We start from the raw sequence: 18,427 nt of genomic DNA, 5'->3' as shown, positions 1-18,427 counted from the left end.
AGAGGTCGAGTGGACCCTGTTTTTCGGTGGGAGCCCCAGTTGTATGATGGGTGGTGGAAGCGCTAGACGAACCTGGGTTGAGCAGGTGCCTATGAAAAGCAACATGACCCCGACGTGATTTGAACACGCAACCTTCTGATCTGGAGTCAGACGCGCTACCGTTGCGCCACGAGGTCTCTTGCTAATGGGCTTCGCAAGCCTTTGGCAACTCCCGTGTCTTCAATTCTTTGGGGCTTTCCCACAGTATGACTTGGTTGCACCGGCGATAGCCCTGTGCCAGCTTGGGGCGGCTACACCTGTGCGAGATTGGGCCGGTTAGCTCAGTTGGTTAGAGCGTGGTGCTAATAACGCCAAGGTCGCGGGTTCGATCCCCGTACGGGCCATTCACCTTTTATTCCAGCAGCGACGGATTTCTGCGGCCCTCTGCGCGGCACCCCTATCTTTTTTTTTAGGTCTTCTGCCAGCGCCCAGGCCTTTGAGCCAGAAGCAGGCTCCCAAAGCACAGAGAGAGCAGGAGGGACAGCATATGTTAAGAACCCTAGGTAAAACATGTAAACGGTCCAAGATTCTGCCAGCCAGTGCCTCACCTAGCCTTCCCCTGCGCTCAGAACTTAGGCAGGGAGCTTGTTTTTTCAACATACAGTAGACGCGGGACAGTCCATCAGCATTCCCTTGCTAGGTCCCCGGACTGTGTTCCTCATCAAAAAACAAAGCCTTGTGAAAGCCAGAAAACACCTTGTGACCCTTGCAGGTTTTAATTGCTTGATTCTTCTTAATTTGAGGCATGGAGAGCCTCCACCCAATGCTGTAAAAAGCCCAGTTGTGGGGCTTCTTCCAGGCCTATGTTGTTTTGGGTTTGGCGCTTCAACCAGCCTTCTGGGGGTAATCTAGAGGTCGAGTGGACCCTGTTTTTCGGTGGGAGCCCCAGTTGTATGATGGGTGGTGGAAGCGCTAGACGAACCTGGGTTGAGCAGGTGCCTATGAAAAGCAACATGACCCCGACGTGATTTGAACACGCAACCTTCTGATCTGGAGTCAGACGCGCTACCGTTGCGCCACGAGGTCTCTTGCTAATGGGCTTCGCAAGCCTTTGGCAACTCCCGTGTCTTCAATTCTTTGGGGCTTTCCCACAGTATGACTTGGTTGCACCGGCGATAGCCCTGTGCCAGCTTGGGGCGGCTACACCTGTGCGAGATTGGGCCGGTTAGCTCAGTTGGTTAGAGCGTGGTGCTAATAACGCCAAGGTCGCGGGTTCGATCCCCGTACGGGCCATTCACCTTTTATTCCAGCAGCGACGGATTTCTGCGGCCCTCTGCGCGGCACCCCTATCTTTTTTTTTAGGTCTTCTGCCAGCGCCCAGGCCTTTGAGCCAGAAGCAGGCTCCCAAAGCACAGAGAGAGCAGGAGGGACAGCATATGTTAAGAACCCTAGGTAAAACATGTAAACGGTCCAAGATTCTGCCAGCCAGTGCCTCACCTAGCCTTCCCCTGCGCTCAGAACTTAGGCAGGGAGCTTGTTTTTTCAACATACAGTAGACGCGGGACAGTCCATCAGCATTCCCTTGCTAGGTCCCCGGACTGTGTTCCTCATCAAAAAACAAAGCCTTGTGAAAGCCAGAAAACACCTTGTGACCCTTGCAGGTTTTAATTGCTTGATTCTTCTTAATTTGAGGCATGGAGAGCCTCCACCCAATGCTGTAAAAAGCCCAGTTGTGGGGCTTCTTCCAGGCCTATGTTGTTTTGGGTTTGGCGCTTCAACCAGCCTTCTGGGGGTAATCTAGAGGTCGAGTGGACCCTGTTTTTCGGTGGGAGCCCCAGTTGTATGATGGGTGGTGGAAGCGCTAGACGAACCTGGGTTGAGCAGGTGCCTATGAAAAGCAACATGACCCCGACGTGATTTGAACACGCAACCTTCTGATCTGGAGTCAGACGCGCTACCGTTGCGCCACGAGGTCTCTTGCTAATGGGCTTCGCAAGCCTTTGGCAACTCCCGTGTCTTCAATTCTTTGGGGCTTTCCCACAGTATGACTTGGTTGCACCGGCGATAGCCCTGTGCCAGCTTGGGGCGGCTACACCTGTGCGAGATTGGGCCGGTTAGCTCAGTTGGTTAGAGCGTGGTGCTAATAACGCCAAGGTCGCGGGTTCGATCCCCGTACGGGCCATTCACCTTTTATTCCAGCAGCGACGGATTTCTGCGGCCCTCTGCGCGGCACCCCTATCTTTTTTTTTAGGTCTTCTGCCAGCGCCCAGGCCTTTGAGCCAGAGGCAGGCTCCCAAAACACAGAGAGAGCAGGAGGGACAGCATATGTTAAGAACCCTAGGTAAAACATGTAAACGGTCCAAGATTCTGCCAGCCAGTGCCTCACCTAGCCTTCCCCTGCGCTCAGAACTTAGGCAGGGAGCTTGTTTTTTCAACATACAGTAGACGCGGGACAGTCCATCAGCATTCCCTTGCTAGGTCCCCGGACTGTGTTCCTCATCAAAAAACAAAGCCTTGTGAAAGCCAGAAAACACCTTGTGACCCTTGCAGGTTTTAATTGCTTGATTCTTCTTAATTTGAGGCATGGAGAGCCTCCACCCAATGCTGTAAAAAGCCCAGTTGTGGGGCTTCTTCCAGGCCTATGTTGTTTTGGGTTTGGCGCTTCAACCAGCCTTCTGGGGGTAATCTAGAGGTCGAGTGGACCCTGTTTTTCGGTGGGAGCCCCAGTTGTATGATGGGTGGTGGAAGCGCTAGACGAACCTGGGTTGAGCAGGTGCCTATGAAAAGCAACATGACCCCGACGTGATTTGAACACGCAACCTTCTGATCTGGAGTCAGACGCGCTACCGTTGCGCCACGAGGTCTCTTGCTAATGGGCTTCGCAAGCCTTTGGCAACTCCCGTGTCTTCAATTCTTTGGGGCTTTCCCACAGTATGACTTGGTTGCACCGGCGATAGCCCTGTGCCAGCTTGGGGCGGCTACACCTGTGCGAGATTGGGCCGGTTAGCTCAGTTGGTTAGAGCGTGGTGCTAATAACGCCAAGGTCGCGGGTTCGATCCCTGTACGGGCCATTCACCTTTTATTCCAGCAGCGACGGATTTCTGCGGCCCTCTGCGCGGCACCCCTATCTTTTTTTTTAGGTCTTCTGCCAGCGCCCAGGCCTTTGAGCCAGAAGCAGGCTCCCAAAGCACAGAGAGAGCAGGAGGGACAGCATATGTTAAGAACCCTAGGTAAAACATGTAAACGGTCCAAGATTCTGCCAGCCAGTGCCTCACCTAGCCTTCCCCTGCGCTCAGAACTTAGGCAGGGAGCTTGTTTTTTCAACATACAGTAGACGCGGGACAGTCCATCAGCATTCCCTTGCTAGGTCCCCGGACTGTGTTCCTCATCAAAAAACAAAGCCTTGTGAAAGCCAGAAAACACCTTGTGACCCTTGCAGGTTTTAATTGCTTGATTCTTCTTAATTTGAGGCATGGAGAGCCTCCACCCAATGCTGTAAAAAGCCCAGTTGTGGGGCTTCTTCCAGGCCTATGTTGTTTTGGGTTTGGCGCTTCAACCAGCCTTCTGGGGGTAATCTAGAGGTCGAGTGGACCCTGTTTTTCGGTGGGAGCCCCAGTTGTATGATGGGTGGTGGAAGCGCTAGACGAACCTGGGTTGAGCAGGTGCCTATGAAAAGCAACATGACCCCGACGTGATTTGAACACGCAACCTTCTGATCTGGAGTCAGACGCGCTACCGTTGCGCCACGAGGTCTCTTGCTAATGGGCTTCGCAAGCCTTTGGCAACTCCCGTGTCTTCAATTCTTTGGGGCTTTCCCACAGTATGACTTGGTTGCACCGGCGATAGCCCTGTGCCAGCTTGGGGCGGCTACACCTGTGCGAGATTGGGCCGGTTAGCTCAGTTGGTTAGAGCGTGGTGCTAATAACGCCAAGGTCGCGGGTTCGATCCCCGTACGGGCCATTCACCTTTTATTCCAGCAGCGACGGATTTCTGCGGCCCTCTGCGCGGCACCCCTATCTTTTTTTTTAGGTCTTCTGCCAGCGCCCAGGCCTTTGAGCCAGAAGCAGGCTCCCAAAGCACAGAGAGAGCAGGAGGGACAGCATATGTTAAGAACCCTAGGTAAAACATGTAAACGGTCCAAGATTCTGCCAGCCAGTGCCTCACCTAGCCTTCCCCTGCGCTCAGAACTTAGGCAGGGAGCTTGTTTTTTCAACATACAGTAGACGCGGGACAGTCCATCAGCATTCCCTTGCTAGGTCCCCGGACTGTGTTCCTCATCAAAAAACAAAGCCTTGTGAAAGCCAGAAAACACCTTGTGACCCTTGCAGGTTTTAATTGCTTGATTCTTCTTAATTTGAGGCATGGAGAGCCTCCACCCAATGCTGTAAAAAGCCCAGTTGTGGGGCTTCTTCCAGGCCTATGTTGTTTTGGGTTTGGCGCTTCAACCAGCCTTCTGGGGGTAATCTAGAGGTCGAGTGGACCCTGTTTTTCGGTGGGAGCCCCAGTTGTATGATGGGTGGTGGAAGCGCTAGACGAACCTGGGTTGAGCAGGTGCCTATGAAAAGCAACATGACCCCGACGTGATTTGAACACGCAACCTTCTGATCTGGAGTCAGACGCGCTACCGTTGCGCCACGAGGTCTCTTGCTAATGGGCTTCGCAAGCCTTTGGCAACTCCCGTGTCTTCAATTCTTTGGGGCTTTCCCACAGTATGACTTGGTTGCACCGGCGATAGCCCTGTGCCAGCTTGGGGCGGCTACACCTGTGCGAGATTGGGCCGGTTAGCTCAGTTGGTTAGAGCGTGGTGCTAATAACGCCAAGGTCGCGGGTTCGATCCCCGTACGGGCCATTCACCTTTTATTCCAGCAGCGACGGATTTCTGCGGCCCTCTGCGCGGCACCCCTATCTTTTTTTTTAGGTCTTCTGCCAGCGCCCAGGCCTTTGAGCCAGAAGCAGGCTCCCAAAGCACAGAGAGAGCAGGAGGGACAGCATATGTTAAGAACCCTAGGTAAAACATGTAAACGGTCCAAGATTCTGCCAGCCAGTGCCTCACCTAGCCTTCCCCTGCGCTCAGAACTTAGGCAGGGAGCTTGTTTTTTCAACATACAGTAGACGCGGGACAGTCCATCAGCATTCCCTTGCTAGGTCCCCGGACTGTGTTCCTCATCAAAAAACAAAGCCTTGTGAAAGCCAGAAAACACCTTGTGACCCTTGCAGGTTTTAATTGCTTGATTCTTCTTAATTTGAGGCATGGAGAGCCTCCACCCAATGCTGTAAAAAGCCCAGTTGTGGGGCTTCTTCCAGGCCTATGTTGTTTTGGGTTTGGCGCTTCAACCAGCCTTCTGGGGGTAATCTAGAGGTCGAGTGGACCCTGTTTTTCGGTGGGAGCCCCAGTTGTATGATGGGTGGTGGAAGCGCTAGACGAACCTGGGTTGAGCAGGTGCCTATGAAAAGCAACATGACCCCGACGTGATTTGAACACGCAACCTTCTGATCTGGAGTCAGACGCGCTACCGTTGCGCCACGAGGTCTCTTGCTAATGGGCTTCGCAAGCCTTTGGCAACTCCCGTGTCTTCAATTCTTTGGGGCTTTCCCACAGTATGACTTGGTTGCACCGGCGATAGCCCTGTGCCAGCTTGGGGCGGCTACACCTGTGCGAGATTGGGCCGGTTAGCTCAGTTGGTTAGAGCGTGGTGCTAATAACGCCAAGGTCGCGGGTTCGATCCCCGTACGGGCCATTCACCTTTTATTCCAGCAGCGACGGATTTCTGCGGCCCTCTGCGCGGCACCCCTATCTTTTTTTTTAGGTCTTCTGCCAGCGCCCAGGCCTTTGAGCCAGAAGCAGGCTCCCAAAGCACAGAGAGAGCAGGAGGGACAGCATATGTTAAGAACCCTAGGTAAAACATGTAAACGGTCCAAGATTCTGCCAGCCAGTGCCTCACCTAGCCTTCCCCTGCGCTCAGAACTTAGGCAGGGAGCTTGTTTTTTCAACATACAGTAGACGCGGGACAGTCCATCAGCATTCCCTTGCTAGGTCCCCGGACTGTGTTCCTCATCAAAAAACAAAGCCTTGTGAAAGCCAGAAAACACCTTGTGACCCTTGCAGGTTTTAATTGCTTGATTCTTCTTAATTTGAGGCATGGAGAGCCTCCACCCAATGCTGTAAAAAGCCCAGTTGTGGGGCTTCTTCCAGGCCTATGTTGTTTTGGGTTTGGCGCTTCAACCAGCCTTCTGGGGGTAATCTAGAGGTCGAGTGGACCCTGTTTTTCGGTGGGAGCCCCAGTTGTATGATGGGTGGTGGAAGCGCTAGACGAACCTGGGTTGAGCAGGTGCCTATGAAAAGCAACATGACCCCGACGTGATTTGAACACGCAACCTTCTGATCTGGAGTCAGACGCGCTACCGTTGCGCCACGAGGTCTCTTGCTAATGGGCTTCGCAAGCCTTTGGCAACTCCCGTGTCTTCAATTCTTTGGGGCTTTCCCACAGTATGACTTGGTTGCACCGGCGATAGCCCTGTGCCAGCTTGGGGCGGCTACACCTGTGCGAGATTGGGCCGGTTAGCTCAGTTGGTTAGAGCGTGGTGCTAATAACGCCAAGGTCGCGGGTTCGATCCCCGTACGGGCCATTCACCTTTTATTCCAGCAGCGACGGATTTCTGCGGCCCTCTGCGCGGCACCCCTATCTTTTTTTTTAGGTCTTCTGCCAGCGCCCAGGCCTTTGAGCCAGAAGCAGGCTCCCAAAGCACAGAGAGAGCAGGAGGGACAGCATATGTTAAGAACCCTAGGTAAAACATGTAAACGGTCCAAGATTCTGCCAGCCAGTGCCTCACCTAGCCTTCCCCTGCGCTCAGAACTTAGGCAGGGAGCTTGTTTTTTCAACATACAGTAGACGCGGGACAGTCCATCAGCATTCCCTTGCTAGGTCCCCGGACTGTGTTCCTCATCAAAAAACAAAGCCTTGTGAAAGCCAGAAAACACCTTGTGACCCTTGCAGGTTTTAATTGCTTGATTCTTCTTAATTTGAGGCATGGAGAGCCTCCACCCAATGCTGTAAAAAGCCCAGTTGTGGGGCTTCTTCCAGGCCTATGTTGTTTTGGGTTTGGCGCTTCAACCAGCCTTCTGGGGGTAATCTAGAGGTCGAGTGGACCCTGTTTTTCGGTGGGAGCCCCAGTTGTATGATGGGTGGTGGAAGCGCTAGACGAACCTGGGTTGAGCAGGTGCCTATGAAAAGCAACATGACCCCGACGTGATTTGAACACGCAACCTTCTGATCTGGAGTCAGACGCGCTACCGTTGCGCCACGAGGTCTCTTGCTAATGGGCTTCGCAAGCCTTTGGCAACTCCCGTGTCTTCAATTCTTTGGGGCTTTCCCACAGTATGACTTGGTTGCACCGGCGATAGCCCTGTGCCAGCTTGGGGCGGCTACACCTGTGCGAGATTGGGCCGGTTAGCTCAGTTGGTTAGAGCGTGGTGCTAATAACGCCAAGGTCGCGGGTTCGATCCCCGTACGGGCCATTCACCTTTTATTCCAGCAGCGACGGATTTCTGCGGCCCTCTGCGCGGCACCCCTATCTTTTTTTTTAGGTCTTCTGCCAGCGCCCAGGCCTTTGAGCCAGAAGCAGGCTCCCAAAGCACAGAGAGAGCAGGAGGGACAGCATATGTTAAGAACCCTAGGTAAAACATGTAAACGGTCCAAGATTCTGCCAGCCAGTGCCTCACCTAGCCTTCCCCTGCGCTCAGAACTTAGGCAGGGAGCTTGTTTTTTCAACATACAGTAGACGCGGGACAGTCCATCAGCATTCCCTTGCTAGGTCCCCGGACTGTGTTCCTCATCAAAAAACAAAGCCTTGTGAAAGCCAGAAAACACCTTGTGACCCTTGCAGGTTTTAATTGCTTGATTCTTCTTAATTTGAGGCATGGAGAGCCTCCACCCAATGCTGTAAAAAGCCCAGTTGTGGGGCTTCTTCCAGGCCTATGTTGTTTTGGGTTTGGCGCTTCAACCAGCCTTCTGGGGGTAATCTAGAGGTCGAGTGGACCCTGTTTTTCGGTGGGAGCCCCAGTTGTATGATGGGTGGTGGAAGCGCTAGACGAACCTGGGTTGAGCAGGTGCCTATGAAAAGCAACATGACCCCGACGTGATTTGAACACGCAACCTTCTGATCTGGAGTCAGACGCGCTACCGTTGCGCCACGAGGTCTCTTGCTAATGGGCTTCGCAAGCCTTTGGCAACTCCCGTGTCTTCAATTCTTTGGGGCTTTCCCACAGTATGACTTGGTTGCACCGGCGATAGCCCTGTGCCAGCTTGGGGCGGCTACACCTGTGCGAGATTGGGCCGGTTAGCTCAGTTGGTTAGAGCGTGGTGCTAATAACGCCAAGGTCGCGGGTTCGATCCCCGTACGGGCCATTCACCTTTTATTCCAGCAGCGACGGATTTCTGCGGCCCTCTGCGCGGCACCCCTATCTTTTTTTTTAGGTCTTCTGCCAGCGCCCAGGCCTTTGAGCCAGAAGCAGGCTCCCAAAGCACAGAGAGAGCAGGAGGGACAGCATATGTTAAGAACCCTAGGTAAAACATGTAAACGGTCCAAGATTCTGCCAGCCAGTGCCTCACCTAGCCTTCCCCTGCGCTCAGAACTTAGGCAGGGAGCTTGTTTTTTCAACATACAGTAGACGCGGGACAGTCCATCAGCATTCCCTTGCTAGGTCCCCGGACTGTGTTCCTCATCAAAAAACAAAGCCTTGTGAAAGCCAGAAAACACCTTGTGACCCTTGCAGGTTTTAATTGCTTGATTCTTCTTAATTTGAGGCATGGAGAGCCTCCACCCAATGCTGTAAAAAGCCCAGTTGTGGGGCTTCTTCCAGGCCTATGTTGTTTTGGGTTTGGCGCTTCAACCAGCCTTCTGGGGGTAATCTAGAGGTCGAGTGGACCCTGTTTTTCGGTGGGAGCCCCAGTTGTATGATGGGTGGTGGAAGCGCTAGACGAACCTGGGTTGAGCAGGTGCCTATGAAAAGCAACATGACCCCGACGTGATTTGAACACGCAACCTTCTGATCTGGAGTCAGACGCGCTACCGTTGCGCCACGAGGTCTCTTGCTAATGGGCTTCGCAAGCCTTTGGCAACTCCCGTGTCTTCAATTCTTTGGGGCTTTCCCACAGTATGACTTGGTTGCACCGGCGATAGCCCTGTGCCAGCTTGGGGCGGCTACACCTGTGCGAGATTGGGCCGGTTAGCTCAGTTGGTTAGAGCGTGGTGCTAATAACGCCAAGGTCGCGGGTTCGATCCCCGTACGGGCCATTCACCTTTTATTCCAGCAGCGACGGATTTCTGCGGCCCTCTGCGCGGCACCCCTATCTTTTTTTTTAGGTCTTCTGCCAGCGCCCAGGCCTTTGAGCCAGAAGCAGGCTCCCAAAGCACAGAGAGAGCAGGAGGGACAGCATATGTTAAGAACCCTAGGTAAAACATGTAAACGGTCCAAGATTCTGCCAGCCAGTGCCTCACCTAGCCTTCCCCTGCGCTCAGAACTTAGGCAGGGAGCTTGTTTTTTCAACATACAGTAGACGCGGGACAGTCCATCAGCATTCCCTTGCTAGGTCCCCGGACTGTGTTCCTCATCAAAAAACAAAGCCTTGTGAAAACCAGAAAACACCTTGTGACCCTTGCAGGTTTTAATTGCTTGATTCTTCTTAATTTGAGGCATGGAGAGCCTCCACCCAATGCTGTAAAAAGCCCAGTTGTGGGGCTTCTTCCAGGCCTATGTTGTTTTGGGTTTGGCGCTTCAACCAGCCTTCTGGGGGTAATCTAGAGGTCGAGTGGACCCTGTTTTTCGGTGGGAGCCCCAGTTGTATGATGGGTGGTGGAAGCGCTAGACGAACCTGGGTTGAGCAGGTGCCTATGAAAAGCAACATGACCCCGACGTGATTTGAACACGCAACCTTCTGATCTGGAGTCAGACGCGCTACCGTTGCGCCACGAGGTCTCTTGCTAATGGGCTTCGCAAGCCTTTGGCAACTCCCGTGTCTTCAATTCTTTGGGGCTTTCCCACAGTATGACTTGGTTGCACCGGCGATAGCCCTGTGCCAGCTTGGGGCGGCTACACCTGTGCGAGATTGGGCCGGTTAGCTCAGTTGGTTAGAGCGTGGTGCTAATAACGCCAAGGTCGCGGGTTCGATCCCCGTACGGGCCATTCACCTTTTATTCCAGCAGCGACGGATTTCTGCGGCCCTCTGCGCGGCACCCCTATCTTTTTTTTTAGGTCTTCTGCCAGCGCCCAGGCCTTTGAGCCAGAAGCAGGCTCCCAAAGCACAGAGAGAGCAGGAGGGACAGCATATGTTAAGAACCCTAGGTAAAACATGTAAACGGTCCAAGATTCTGCCAGCCAGTGCCTCACCTAGCCTTCCCCTGCGCTCAGAACTTAGGCAGGGAGCTTGTTTTTTCAACATACAGTAGACGCGGGACAGTCCATCAGCATTCCCTTGCTAGGTCCCCGGACTGTGTTCCTCATCAAAAAACAAAGCCTTGTGAAAGCCAGAAAACACCTTGTGACCCTTGCAGGTTTTAATTGCTTGATTCTTCTTAATTTGAGGCATGGAGAGCCTCCACCCAATGCTGTAAAAAGCCCAGTTGTGGGGCTTCTTCCAGGCCTATGTTGTTTTGGGTTTGGCGCTTCAACCAGCCTTCTGGGGGTAATCTAGAGGTCGAGTGGACCCTGTTTTTCGGTGGGAGCCCCAGTTGTATGATGGGTGGTGGAAGCGCTAGACGAACCTGGGTTGAGCAGGTGCCTATGAAAAGCAACATGACCCCGACGTGATTTGAACACGCAACCTTCTGATCTGGAGTCAGACGCGCTACCGTTGCGCCACGAGGTCTCTTGCTAATGGGCTTCGCAAGCCTTTGGCAACTCCCGTGTCTTCAATTCTTTGGGGCTTTCCCACAGTATGACTTGGTTGCACCGGCGATAGCCCTGTGCCAGCTTGGGGCGGCTACACCTGTGCGAGATTGGGCCGGTTAGCTCAGTTGGTTAGAGCGTGGTGCTAATAACGCCAAGGTCGCGGGTTCGATCCCCGTACGGGCCATTCACCTTTTATTCCAGCAGCGACGGATTTCTGCGGCCCTCTGCGCGGCACCCCTATCTTTTTTTTTAGGTCTTCTGCCAGCGCCCAGGCCTTTGAGCCAGAAGCAGGCTCCCAAAGCACAGAGAGAGCAGGAGGGACAGCATATGTTAAGAACCCTAGGTAAAACATGTAAACGGTCCAAGATTCTGCCAGCCAGTGCCTCACCTAGCCTTCCCCTGCGCTCAGAACTTAGGCAGGGAGCTTGTTTTTTCAACATACAGTAGACGCGGGACAGTCCATCAGCATTCCCTTGCTAGGTCCCCGGACTGTGTTCCTCATCAAAAAACAAAGCCTTGTGAAAGCCAGAAAACACCTTGTGACCCTTGCAGGTTTTAATTGCTTGATTCTTCTTAATTTGAGGCATGGAGAGCCTCCACCCAATGCTGTAAAAAGCCCAGTTGTGGGGCTTCTTCCAGGCCTATGTTGTTTTGGGTTTGGCGCTTCAACCAGCCTTCTGGGGGTAATCTAGAGGTCGAGTGGACCCTGTTTTTCGGTGGGAGCCCCAGTTGTATGATGGGTGGTGGAAGCGCTAGACGAACCTGGGTTGAGCAGGTGCCTATGAAAAGCAACATGACCCCGACGTGATTTGAACACGCAACCTTCTGATCTGGAGTCAGACGCGCTACCGTTGCGCCACGAGGTCTCTTGCTAATGGGCTTCGCAAGCCTTTGGCAACTCCCGTGTCTTCAATTCTTTGGGGCTTTCCCACAGTATGACTTGGTTGCACCGGCGATAGCCCTGTGCCAGCTTGGGGCGGCTACACCTGTGCGAGATTGGGCCGGTTAGCTCAGTTGGTTAGAGCGTGGTGCTAATAACGCCAAGGTCGCGGGTTCGATCCCCGTACGGGCCATTCACCTTTTATTCCAGCAGCGACGGATTTCTGCGGCCCTCTGCGCGGCACCCCTATCTTTTTTTTTAGGTCTTCTGCCAGCGCCCAGGCCTTTGAGCCAGAAGCAGGCTCCCAAAGCACAGAGAGAGCAGGAGGGACAGCATATGTTAAGAACCCTAGGTAAAACATGTAAACGGTCCAAGATTCTGCCAGCCAGTGCCTCACCTAGCCTTCCCCTGCGCTCAGAACTTAGGCAGGGAGCTTGTTTTTTCAACATACAGTAGACGCGGGACAGTCCATCAGCATTCCCTTGCTAGGTCCCCGGACTGTGTTCCTCATCAAAAAACAAAGCCTTGTGAAAGCCAGAAAACACCTTGTGACCCTTGCAGGTTTTAATTGCTTGATTCTTCTTAATTTGAGGCATGGAGAGCCTCCACCCAATGCTGTAAAAAGCCCAGTTGTGGGGCTTCTTCCAGGCCTATGTTGTTTTGGGTTTGGCGCTTCAACCAGCCTTCTGGGGGTAATCTAGAGGTCGAGTGGACCCTGTTTTTCGGTGGGAGCCCCAGTTGTATGATGGGTGGTGGAAGCGCTAGACGAACCTGGGTTGAGCAGGTGCCTATGAAAAGCAACATGACCCCGACGTGATTTGAACACGCAACCTTCTGATCTGGAGTCAGACGCGCTACCGTTGCGCCACGAGGTCTCTTGCTAATGGGCTTCGCAAGCCTTTGGCAACTCCCGTGTCTTCAATTCTTTGGGGCTTTCCCACAGTATGACTTGGTTGCACCGGCGATAGCCCTGTGCCAGCTTGGGGCGGCTACACCTGTGCGAGATTGGGCCGGTTAGCTCAGTTGGTTAGAGCGTGGTGCTAATAACGCCAAGGTCGCGGGTTCGATCCCCGTACGGGCCATTCACCTTTTATTCCAGCAGCGACGGATTTCTGCGGCCCTCTGCGCGGCACCCCTATCTTTTTTTTTAGGTCTTCTGCCAGCGCCCAGGCCTTTGAGCCAGAAGCAGGCTCCCAAAGCACAGAGAGAGCAGGAGGGACAGCATATGTTAAGAACCCTAGGTAAAACATGTAAACGGTCCAAGATTCTGCCAGCCAGTGCCTCACCTAGCCTTCCCCTGCGCTCAGAACTTAGGCAGGGAGCTTGTTTTTTCAACATACAGTAGACGCGGGACAGTCCATCAGCATTCCCTTGCTAGGTCCCCGGACTGTGTTCCTCATCAAAAAACAAAGCCTTGTGAAAGCCAGAAAACACCTTGTGACCCTTGCAGGTTTTAATTGCTTGATTCTTCTTAATTTGAGGCATGGAGAGCCTCCACCCAATGCTGTAAAAAGCCCAGTTGTGGGGCTTCTTCCAGGCCTATGTTGTTTTGGGTTTGGCGCTTCAACCAGCCTTCTGGGGGTAATCTAGAGGTCGAGTGGACCCTGTTTTTCGGTGGGAGCCCCAGTTGTATGATGGGTGGTGGAAGCGCTAGACAAACCTGGGTTGAGCAGGTGCCTATGAAAAGCAACATGACCCCGACGTGATTTGAACACGCAACCTTCTGATCTGGAGTCAGACGCGCTACCGTTGCGCCACGAGGTCTCTTGCTAATGGGCTTCGCAAGCCTTTGGCAACTCCCGTGTCTTCAATTCTTTGGGGCTTTCCCACAGTATGACTTGGTTGCACCGGCGATAGCCCTGTGCCAGCTTGGGGCGGCTACACCTGTGCGAGATTGGGCCGGTTAGCTCAGTTGGTTAGAGCGTGGTGCTAATAACGCCAAGGTCGCGGGTTCGATCCCCGTACGGGCCATTCACCTTTTATTCCAGCAGCGACGGATTTCTGCGGCCCTCTGCGCGGCACCCCTATCTTTTTTTTTAGGTCTTCTGCCAGCGCCCAGGCCTTTGAGCCAGAAGCAGGCTCCCAAAGCACAGAGAGAGCAGGAGGGACAGCATATGTTAAGAACCCTAGGTAAAACATGAAAACGGTCCAAGATTCTGCCAGCCAGTGCCTCACCTAGCCTTCCCCTGCGCTCAGAACTTAGGCAGGGAGCTTGTTTTTTCAACATACAGTAGACGCGGGACAGTCCATCAGCATTCCCTTGCTAGGTCCCCGGACTGTGTTCCTCATCAAAAAACAAAGCCTTGTGAAAGCCAGAAAACACCTTGTGACCCTTGCAGGTTTTAATTGCTTGATTCTTCTTAATTTGAGGCATGGAGAGCCTCCACCCAATGCTGTAAAAAGCCCAGTTGTGGGGCTTCTTCCAGGCCTATGTTGTTTTGGGTTTGGCGCTTCAACCAGCCTTCTGGGGGTAATCTAGAGGTCGAGTGGACCCTGTTTTTCGGTGGGAGCCCCAGTTGTATGATGGGTGGTGGAAGCGCTAGATGAACCTGGGTTGAGCAGGTGCCTATGAAAAGCAACATGACCCCGACGTGATTTGAACACGCAACCTTCTGATCTGGAGTCAGACGCGCTACCGTTGCGCCACGAGGTCTCTTGCTAATGGGCTTCGCAAGCCTTTGGCAACTCCCGTGTCTTCAATTCTTTGGGGCTTTCCCACAGTATGACTTGGTTGCACCGGCGATAGCCCTGTGCCAGCTTGGGGCGGCTACACCTGTGCGAGATTGGGCCGGTTAGCTCAGTTGGTTAGAGCGTGGTGCTAATAACGCCAAGGTCGCGGGTTCGATCCCCGTACGGGCCATTCACCTTTTATTCCAGCAGCGACGGATTTCTGCGGCCCTCTGCGCGGCACCCCTATCTTTTTTTTTAGGTCTTCTGCCAGCGCCCAGGCCTTTGAGCCAGAAGCAGGCTCCCAAAGCACAGAGAGAGCAGGAGGGACAGCATATGTTAAGAACCCTAGGTAAAACATGTAAACGGTCCAAGATTCTGCCAGCCAGTGCCTCACCTAGCCTTCCCCTGCGCTCAGAACTTAGGCAGGGAGCTTGTTTTTTCAACATACAGTAGACGCGGGACAGTCCATCAGCATTCCCTTGCTAGGTCCCCGGACTGTGTTCCTCATCAAAAAACAAAGCCTTGTGAAAGCCAGAAAACACCTTGTGACCCTTGCAGGTTTTAATTGCTTGATTCTTCTTAATTTGAGGCATGGAGAGCCTCCACCCAATGCTGTAAAAAGCCCAGTTGTGGGGCTTCTTCCAGGCCTATGTTGTTTTGGGTTTGGCGCTTCAACCAGCCTTCTGGGGGTAATCTAGAGGTCGAGTGGACCCTGTTTTTCGGTGGGAGCCCCAGTTGTATGATGGGTGGTGGAAGCGCTAGACGAACCTGGGTTGAGCAGGTGCCTATGAAAAGCAACATGACCCCGACGTGATTTGAACACGCAACCTTCTGATCTGGAGTCAGACGCGCTACCGTTGCGCCACGAGGTCTCTTGCTAATGGGCTTCGCAAGCCTTTGGCAACTCCCGTGTCTTCAATTCTTTGGGGCTTTCCCACAGTATGACTTGGTTGCACCGGCGATAGCCCTGTGCCAGCTTGGGGCGGCTACACCTGTGCGAGATTGGGCCGGTTAGCTCAGTTGGTTAGAGCGTGGTGCTAATAACGCCAAGGTCGCGGGTTCGATCCCCGTACGGGCCATTCACCTTTTATTCCAGCAGCGACGGATTTCTGCGGCCCTCTGCGCGGCACCCCTATCTTTTTTTTTAGGTCTTCTGCCAGCGCCCAGGCCTTTGAGCCAGAAGCAGGCTCCCAAAGCACAGAGAGAGCAGGAGGGACAGCATATGTTAAGAACCCTAGGTAAAACATGTAAACGGTCCAAGATTCTGCCAGCCAGTGCCTCACCTAGCCTTCCCCTGCGCTCAGAACTTAGGCAGGGAGCTTGTTTTTTCAACATACAGTAGACGCGGGACAGTCCATCAGCATTCCCTTGCTAGGTCCCCGGACTGTGTTCCTCATCAAAAAACAAAGCCTTGTGAAAGCCAGAAAACACCTTGTGACCCTTGCAGGTTTTAATTGCTTGATTCTTCTTAATTTGAGGCATGGAGAGCCTCCACCCAATGCTGTAAAAAGCCCAGTTGTGGGGCTTCTTCCAGGCCTATGTTGTTTTGGGTTTGGCGCTTCAACCAGCCTTCTGGGGGTAATCTAGAGGTCGAGTGGACCCTGTTTTTCGGTGGGAGCCCCAGTTGTATGATGGGTGGTGGAAGCGCTAGACGAACCTGGGCTGAGCAGGTGCCTATGAAAAGCAACATGACCCCGACGTGATTTGAACACGCAACCTTCTGATCTGGAGTCAGACGCGCTACCGTTGCGCCACGAGGTCTCTTGCTAATGGGCTTCGCAAGCCTTTGGCAACTCCCGTGTCTTCAATTCTTTGGGGCTTTCCCACAGTATGACTTGGTTGCACCGGCGATAGCCCTGTGCCAGCTTGGGGCGGCTACACCTGTGCGAGATTGGGCCGGTTAGCTCAGTTGGTTAGAGCGTGGTGCTAATAACGCCAAGGTCGCGGGTTCGATCCCCGTACGGGCCATTCACCTTTTATTCCAGCAGCGACGGATTTCTGCGGCCCTCTGCGCGGCACCCCTATCTTTTTTTTTAGGTCTTCTGCCAGCGCCCAGGCCTTTGAGCCAGAAGCAGGCTCCCAAAGCACAGAGAGAGCAGGAGGGACAGCATATGTTAAGAACCCTAGGTAAAACATGTAAACGGTCCAAGATTCTGCCAGCCAGTGCCTCACCTAGCCTTCCCCTGCGCTCAGAACTTAGGCAGGGAGCTTGTTTTTTCAACATACAGTAGACGCGGGACAGTCCATCAGCATTCCCTTGCTAGGTCCCCGGACTGTGTTCCTCATCAAAAAACAAAGCCTTGTGAAAGCCAGAAAACACCTTGTGACCCTTGCAGGTTTTAATTGCTTGATTCTTCTTAATTTGAGGCATGGAGAGCCTCCACCCAATGCTGTAAAAAGCCCAGTTGTGGGGCTTCTTCCAGGCCTATGTTGTTTTGGGTTTGGCGCTTCAACCAGCCTTCTGGGGGTAATCTAGAGGTCGAGTGGACCCTGTTTTTCGGTGGGAGCCCCAGTTGTATGATGGGTGGTGGAAGCGCTAGACGAACCTGGGTTGAGCAGGTGCCTATGAAAAGCAACATGACCCCGACGTGATTTGAACACGCAACCTCCTGATCTGGAGTCAGACGCGCTACCGTTGCGCCACAAGGCAATTAGATTTTTGCTGCTGTCGGTGCAGCCTCCCTATTTTTTTTAGGTGTTCTGCCCTGTTTAGGTGATAGTCTGTGGAATGTCTATGTGAACCCTGTGTAGGTGACAGCCCATCAGTATATGCATTTTTTTCCTGGTAGGGGTGCCTCCAGCTCTAAGTTTTGTGGGTTGTTGTGCATGAACTGTAAGAGAAAAAAAAGTGATGCGGCGCGCAAAGTGCGCCGAAAAATTTGCGTGGGTGGGCGTGGCCAAAGGTGGGTGTGGCTAAAATGGGTGTGGTCAAAAGTGAGTGATTCTTCCCGATCTATAGCTTGTAGTGTGCCACCAATGCCGTTTTTGTAACGTCTAAAAAGAGCCTGGAGGTACACTCAAAAGATTGTGGAAGTAAAAACATAGATCCTGCATTATTTTCTCCCAGAAATGTGGCTTTGAAGTCATGCGAGTTGAGATTAACTTGCACGATTTCAAAGCTATGCTCAGCGTGAACAATGGCTAATTATCAGTTTAGTTGAAAAAAGCAATGCATTTGCAATCTCCTGCGGATGCCAATACATTTTTAACCCGAAACGTAGATCACAAGTGCAGTGTATTTTGGGCATGAGATCACATGGTAGTGCAGTATCATGTGATATGGCACAGTGCACTTTTGAAAAGTAGTGCAAGCTTTTGTCATTGTTCCCAGGAGACATTGCGGAGGTCTGCCACGAGTTATGGCGGGATTTAGATGGCAGACCTCCGCAATGTCTCCTGGGAACAATGACAAAAGCTCCCAGGAGACATTGCGGCATTGAGGAAGTGACGGAATACCCGCACACTACCCGATGAATCCATATACAGGAATTGGCCAGTAACATAAAGGATTACTAAGGTTCGCCTGACAGTGACTCGAGCTGGGCATCGCCACTTAGTGAAGGATTGACTCGGGCGGCTCGGCTGCTCTCGGCTGCTCTAGTCCTGCAAAGGGAACTGCGTTCCTGCTGTGAAAAAAGTTCAGGGACTCCGTTCCCACGTGTTCCCGCAGGACTTGAGCCCTGCTGTGCGTGTTATACGCTGATAAATACGGTATATGAAGGGGCATGCCTCAGAGTACTGGAGGTTTTATCAGTATATGGATTTAGAATGAGCAAGAGTTGGTAGGAGCAGTAATAGGGAAAGGGCAGATGGCAGGATGATATGTATAAGCAGTGGGGTGGAGAAGAGGGCTGAAGGTAAGAGGGTTTGAGGAGAGAGGACACAGGTGTCAGAAGGAGTGGTATGTTACAGAGTGGAAGAAGAGCTTAAAGGGGATGTAAAGGTAAAAAAAAATTCACGTTAATGCATCCTATGCATTAAGGTGAAAAACTTCAGACAATACACAAAGT

The 18,427-nt window shown here is 52.8% G+C and overlaps 39 non-coding genes across 39 annotated transcripts; 19 read left to right on the top strand and 20 right to left on the bottom strand.

Moving 5' to 3' along the window:
• Window positions 1–104: 104 nt before the first annotated feature.
• Window positions 105–176, bottom strand: TRNAW-CCA. The gene has a single exon. It is a non-coding gene; the product is annotated as a tRNA-Trp (tRNA).
• Window positions 177–309: 133 nt separating this feature from the next.
• Window positions 310–383, top strand: TRNAI-AAU. The gene has a single exon. It is a non-coding gene; the product is annotated as a tRNA-Ile (tRNA).
• Window positions 384–993: 610 nt separating this feature from the next.
• Window positions 994–1,065, bottom strand: TRNAW-CCA. The gene has a single exon. It is a non-coding gene; the product is annotated as a tRNA-Trp (tRNA).
• A 133-nt stretch (window positions 1,066–1,198) lies between these two features.
• Window positions 1,199–1,272, top strand: TRNAI-AAU. Its single transcript has one exon. It is a non-coding gene; the product is annotated as a tRNA-Ile (tRNA).
• Window positions 1,273–1,882: 610 nt separating this feature from the next.
• TRNAW-CCA lies at window positions 1,883–1,954 on the bottom strand. The gene has a single exon. It is a non-coding gene; the product is annotated as a tRNA-Trp (tRNA).
• A 133-nt stretch (window positions 1,955–2,087) lies between these two features.
• TRNAI-AAU lies at window positions 2,088–2,161 on the top strand. The gene has a single exon. It is a non-coding gene; the product is annotated as a tRNA-Ile (tRNA).
• Window positions 2,162–2,771: 610 nt separating this feature from the next.
• Window positions 2,772–2,843, bottom strand: TRNAW-CCA. Its single transcript has one exon. It is a non-coding gene; the product is annotated as a tRNA-Trp (tRNA).
• Window positions 2,844–2,976: 133 nt separating this feature from the next.
• Window positions 2,977–3,050, top strand: TRNAI-AAU. Its single transcript has one exon. It is a non-coding gene; the product is annotated as a tRNA-Ile (tRNA).
• Window positions 3,051–3,660: 610 nt separating this feature from the next.
• On the bottom strand, window positions 3,661–3,732 carry TRNAW-CCA. Its single transcript has one exon. It is a non-coding gene; the product is annotated as a tRNA-Trp (tRNA).
• Window positions 3,733–3,865: 133 nt separating this feature from the next.
• TRNAI-AAU lies at window positions 3,866–3,939 on the top strand. Its single transcript has one exon. It is a non-coding gene; the product is annotated as a tRNA-Ile (tRNA).
• A 610-nt stretch (window positions 3,940–4,549) lies between these two features.
• On the bottom strand, window positions 4,550–4,621 carry TRNAW-CCA. The gene has a single exon. It is a non-coding gene; the product is annotated as a tRNA-Trp (tRNA).
• Window positions 4,622–4,754: 133 nt separating this feature from the next.
• Window positions 4,755–4,828, top strand: TRNAI-AAU. The gene has a single exon. It is a non-coding gene; the product is annotated as a tRNA-Ile (tRNA).
• Window positions 4,829–5,438: 610 nt separating this feature from the next.
• Window positions 5,439–5,510, bottom strand: TRNAW-CCA. The gene has a single exon. It is a non-coding gene; the product is annotated as a tRNA-Trp (tRNA).
• A 133-nt stretch (window positions 5,511–5,643) lies between these two features.
• On the top strand, window positions 5,644–5,717 carry TRNAI-AAU. Its single transcript has one exon. It is a non-coding gene; the product is annotated as a tRNA-Ile (tRNA).
• A 610-nt stretch (window positions 5,718–6,327) lies between these two features.
• Window positions 6,328–6,399, bottom strand: TRNAW-CCA. Its single transcript has one exon. It is a non-coding gene; the product is annotated as a tRNA-Trp (tRNA).
• A 133-nt stretch (window positions 6,400–6,532) lies between these two features.
• On the top strand, window positions 6,533–6,606 carry TRNAI-AAU. The gene has a single exon. It is a non-coding gene; the product is annotated as a tRNA-Ile (tRNA).
• Window positions 6,607–7,216: 610 nt separating this feature from the next.
• TRNAW-CCA lies at window positions 7,217–7,288 on the bottom strand. Its single transcript has one exon. It is a non-coding gene; the product is annotated as a tRNA-Trp (tRNA).
• A 133-nt stretch (window positions 7,289–7,421) lies between these two features.
• TRNAI-AAU lies at window positions 7,422–7,495 on the top strand. The gene has a single exon. It is a non-coding gene; the product is annotated as a tRNA-Ile (tRNA).
• Window positions 7,496–8,105: 610 nt separating this feature from the next.
• On the bottom strand, window positions 8,106–8,177 carry TRNAW-CCA. The gene has a single exon. It is a non-coding gene; the product is annotated as a tRNA-Trp (tRNA).
• A 133-nt stretch (window positions 8,178–8,310) lies between these two features.
• Window positions 8,311–8,384, top strand: TRNAI-AAU. The gene has a single exon. It is a non-coding gene; the product is annotated as a tRNA-Ile (tRNA).
• A 610-nt stretch (window positions 8,385–8,994) lies between these two features.
• TRNAW-CCA lies at window positions 8,995–9,066 on the bottom strand. The gene has a single exon. It is a non-coding gene; the product is annotated as a tRNA-Trp (tRNA).
• A 133-nt stretch (window positions 9,067–9,199) lies between these two features.
• TRNAI-AAU lies at window positions 9,200–9,273 on the top strand. Its single transcript has one exon. It is a non-coding gene; the product is annotated as a tRNA-Ile (tRNA).
• Window positions 9,274–9,883: 610 nt separating this feature from the next.
• On the bottom strand, window positions 9,884–9,955 carry TRNAW-CCA. The gene has a single exon. It is a non-coding gene; the product is annotated as a tRNA-Trp (tRNA).
• A 133-nt stretch (window positions 9,956–10,088) lies between these two features.
• Window positions 10,089–10,162, top strand: TRNAI-AAU. The gene has a single exon. It is a non-coding gene; the product is annotated as a tRNA-Ile (tRNA).
• A 610-nt stretch (window positions 10,163–10,772) lies between these two features.
• On the bottom strand, window positions 10,773–10,844 carry TRNAW-CCA. Its single transcript has one exon. It is a non-coding gene; the product is annotated as a tRNA-Trp (tRNA).
• A 133-nt stretch (window positions 10,845–10,977) lies between these two features.
• TRNAI-AAU lies at window positions 10,978–11,051 on the top strand. The gene has a single exon. It is a non-coding gene; the product is annotated as a tRNA-Ile (tRNA).
• Window positions 11,052–11,661: 610 nt separating this feature from the next.
• TRNAW-CCA lies at window positions 11,662–11,733 on the bottom strand. The gene has a single exon. It is a non-coding gene; the product is annotated as a tRNA-Trp (tRNA).
• A 133-nt stretch (window positions 11,734–11,866) lies between these two features.
• On the top strand, window positions 11,867–11,940 carry TRNAI-AAU. Its single transcript has one exon. It is a non-coding gene; the product is annotated as a tRNA-Ile (tRNA).
• Window positions 11,941–12,550: 610 nt separating this feature from the next.
• TRNAW-CCA lies at window positions 12,551–12,622 on the bottom strand. The gene has a single exon. It is a non-coding gene; the product is annotated as a tRNA-Trp (tRNA).
• A 133-nt stretch (window positions 12,623–12,755) lies between these two features.
• Window positions 12,756–12,829, top strand: TRNAI-AAU. The gene has a single exon. It is a non-coding gene; the product is annotated as a tRNA-Ile (tRNA).
• A 610-nt stretch (window positions 12,830–13,439) lies between these two features.
• On the bottom strand, window positions 13,440–13,511 carry TRNAW-CCA. Its single transcript has one exon. It is a non-coding gene; the product is annotated as a tRNA-Trp (tRNA).
• Window positions 13,512–13,644: 133 nt separating this feature from the next.
• TRNAI-AAU lies at window positions 13,645–13,718 on the top strand. Its single transcript has one exon. It is a non-coding gene; the product is annotated as a tRNA-Ile (tRNA).
• Window positions 13,719–14,328: 610 nt separating this feature from the next.
• Window positions 14,329–14,400, bottom strand: TRNAW-CCA. Its single transcript has one exon. It is a non-coding gene; the product is annotated as a tRNA-Trp (tRNA).
• A 133-nt stretch (window positions 14,401–14,533) lies between these two features.
• On the top strand, window positions 14,534–14,607 carry TRNAI-AAU. The gene has a single exon. It is a non-coding gene; the product is annotated as a tRNA-Ile (tRNA).
• Window positions 14,608–15,217: 610 nt separating this feature from the next.
• On the bottom strand, window positions 15,218–15,289 carry TRNAW-CCA. The gene has a single exon. It is a non-coding gene; the product is annotated as a tRNA-Trp (tRNA).
• Window positions 15,290–15,422: 133 nt separating this feature from the next.
• TRNAI-AAU lies at window positions 15,423–15,496 on the top strand. The gene has a single exon. It is a non-coding gene; the product is annotated as a tRNA-Ile (tRNA).
• Window positions 15,497–16,106: 610 nt separating this feature from the next.
• TRNAW-CCA lies at window positions 16,107–16,178 on the bottom strand. The gene has a single exon. It is a non-coding gene; the product is annotated as a tRNA-Trp (tRNA).
• Window positions 16,179–16,311: 133 nt separating this feature from the next.
• TRNAI-AAU lies at window positions 16,312–16,385 on the top strand. Its single transcript has one exon. It is a non-coding gene; the product is annotated as a tRNA-Ile (tRNA).
• Window positions 16,386–16,995: 610 nt separating this feature from the next.
• Window positions 16,996–17,067, bottom strand: TRNAW-CCA. Its single transcript has one exon. It is a non-coding gene; the product is annotated as a tRNA-Trp (tRNA).
• Window positions 17,068–18,427: the final 1,360 nt, after the last annotated feature.

The sequence above is a fragment of the Rana temporaria genome, chromosome 3 (assembly GCF_905171775.1).
Source record: "Rana temporaria chromosome 3, aRanTem1.1, whole genome shotgun sequence".
NCBI lineage: Eukaryota > Metazoa > Chordata > Amphibia > Anura > Ranidae > Rana > Rana temporaria.
Note: the sequence above shows the minus strand (reverse complement) of the source record. Positions and strands in the feature narration are given on the sequence as shown.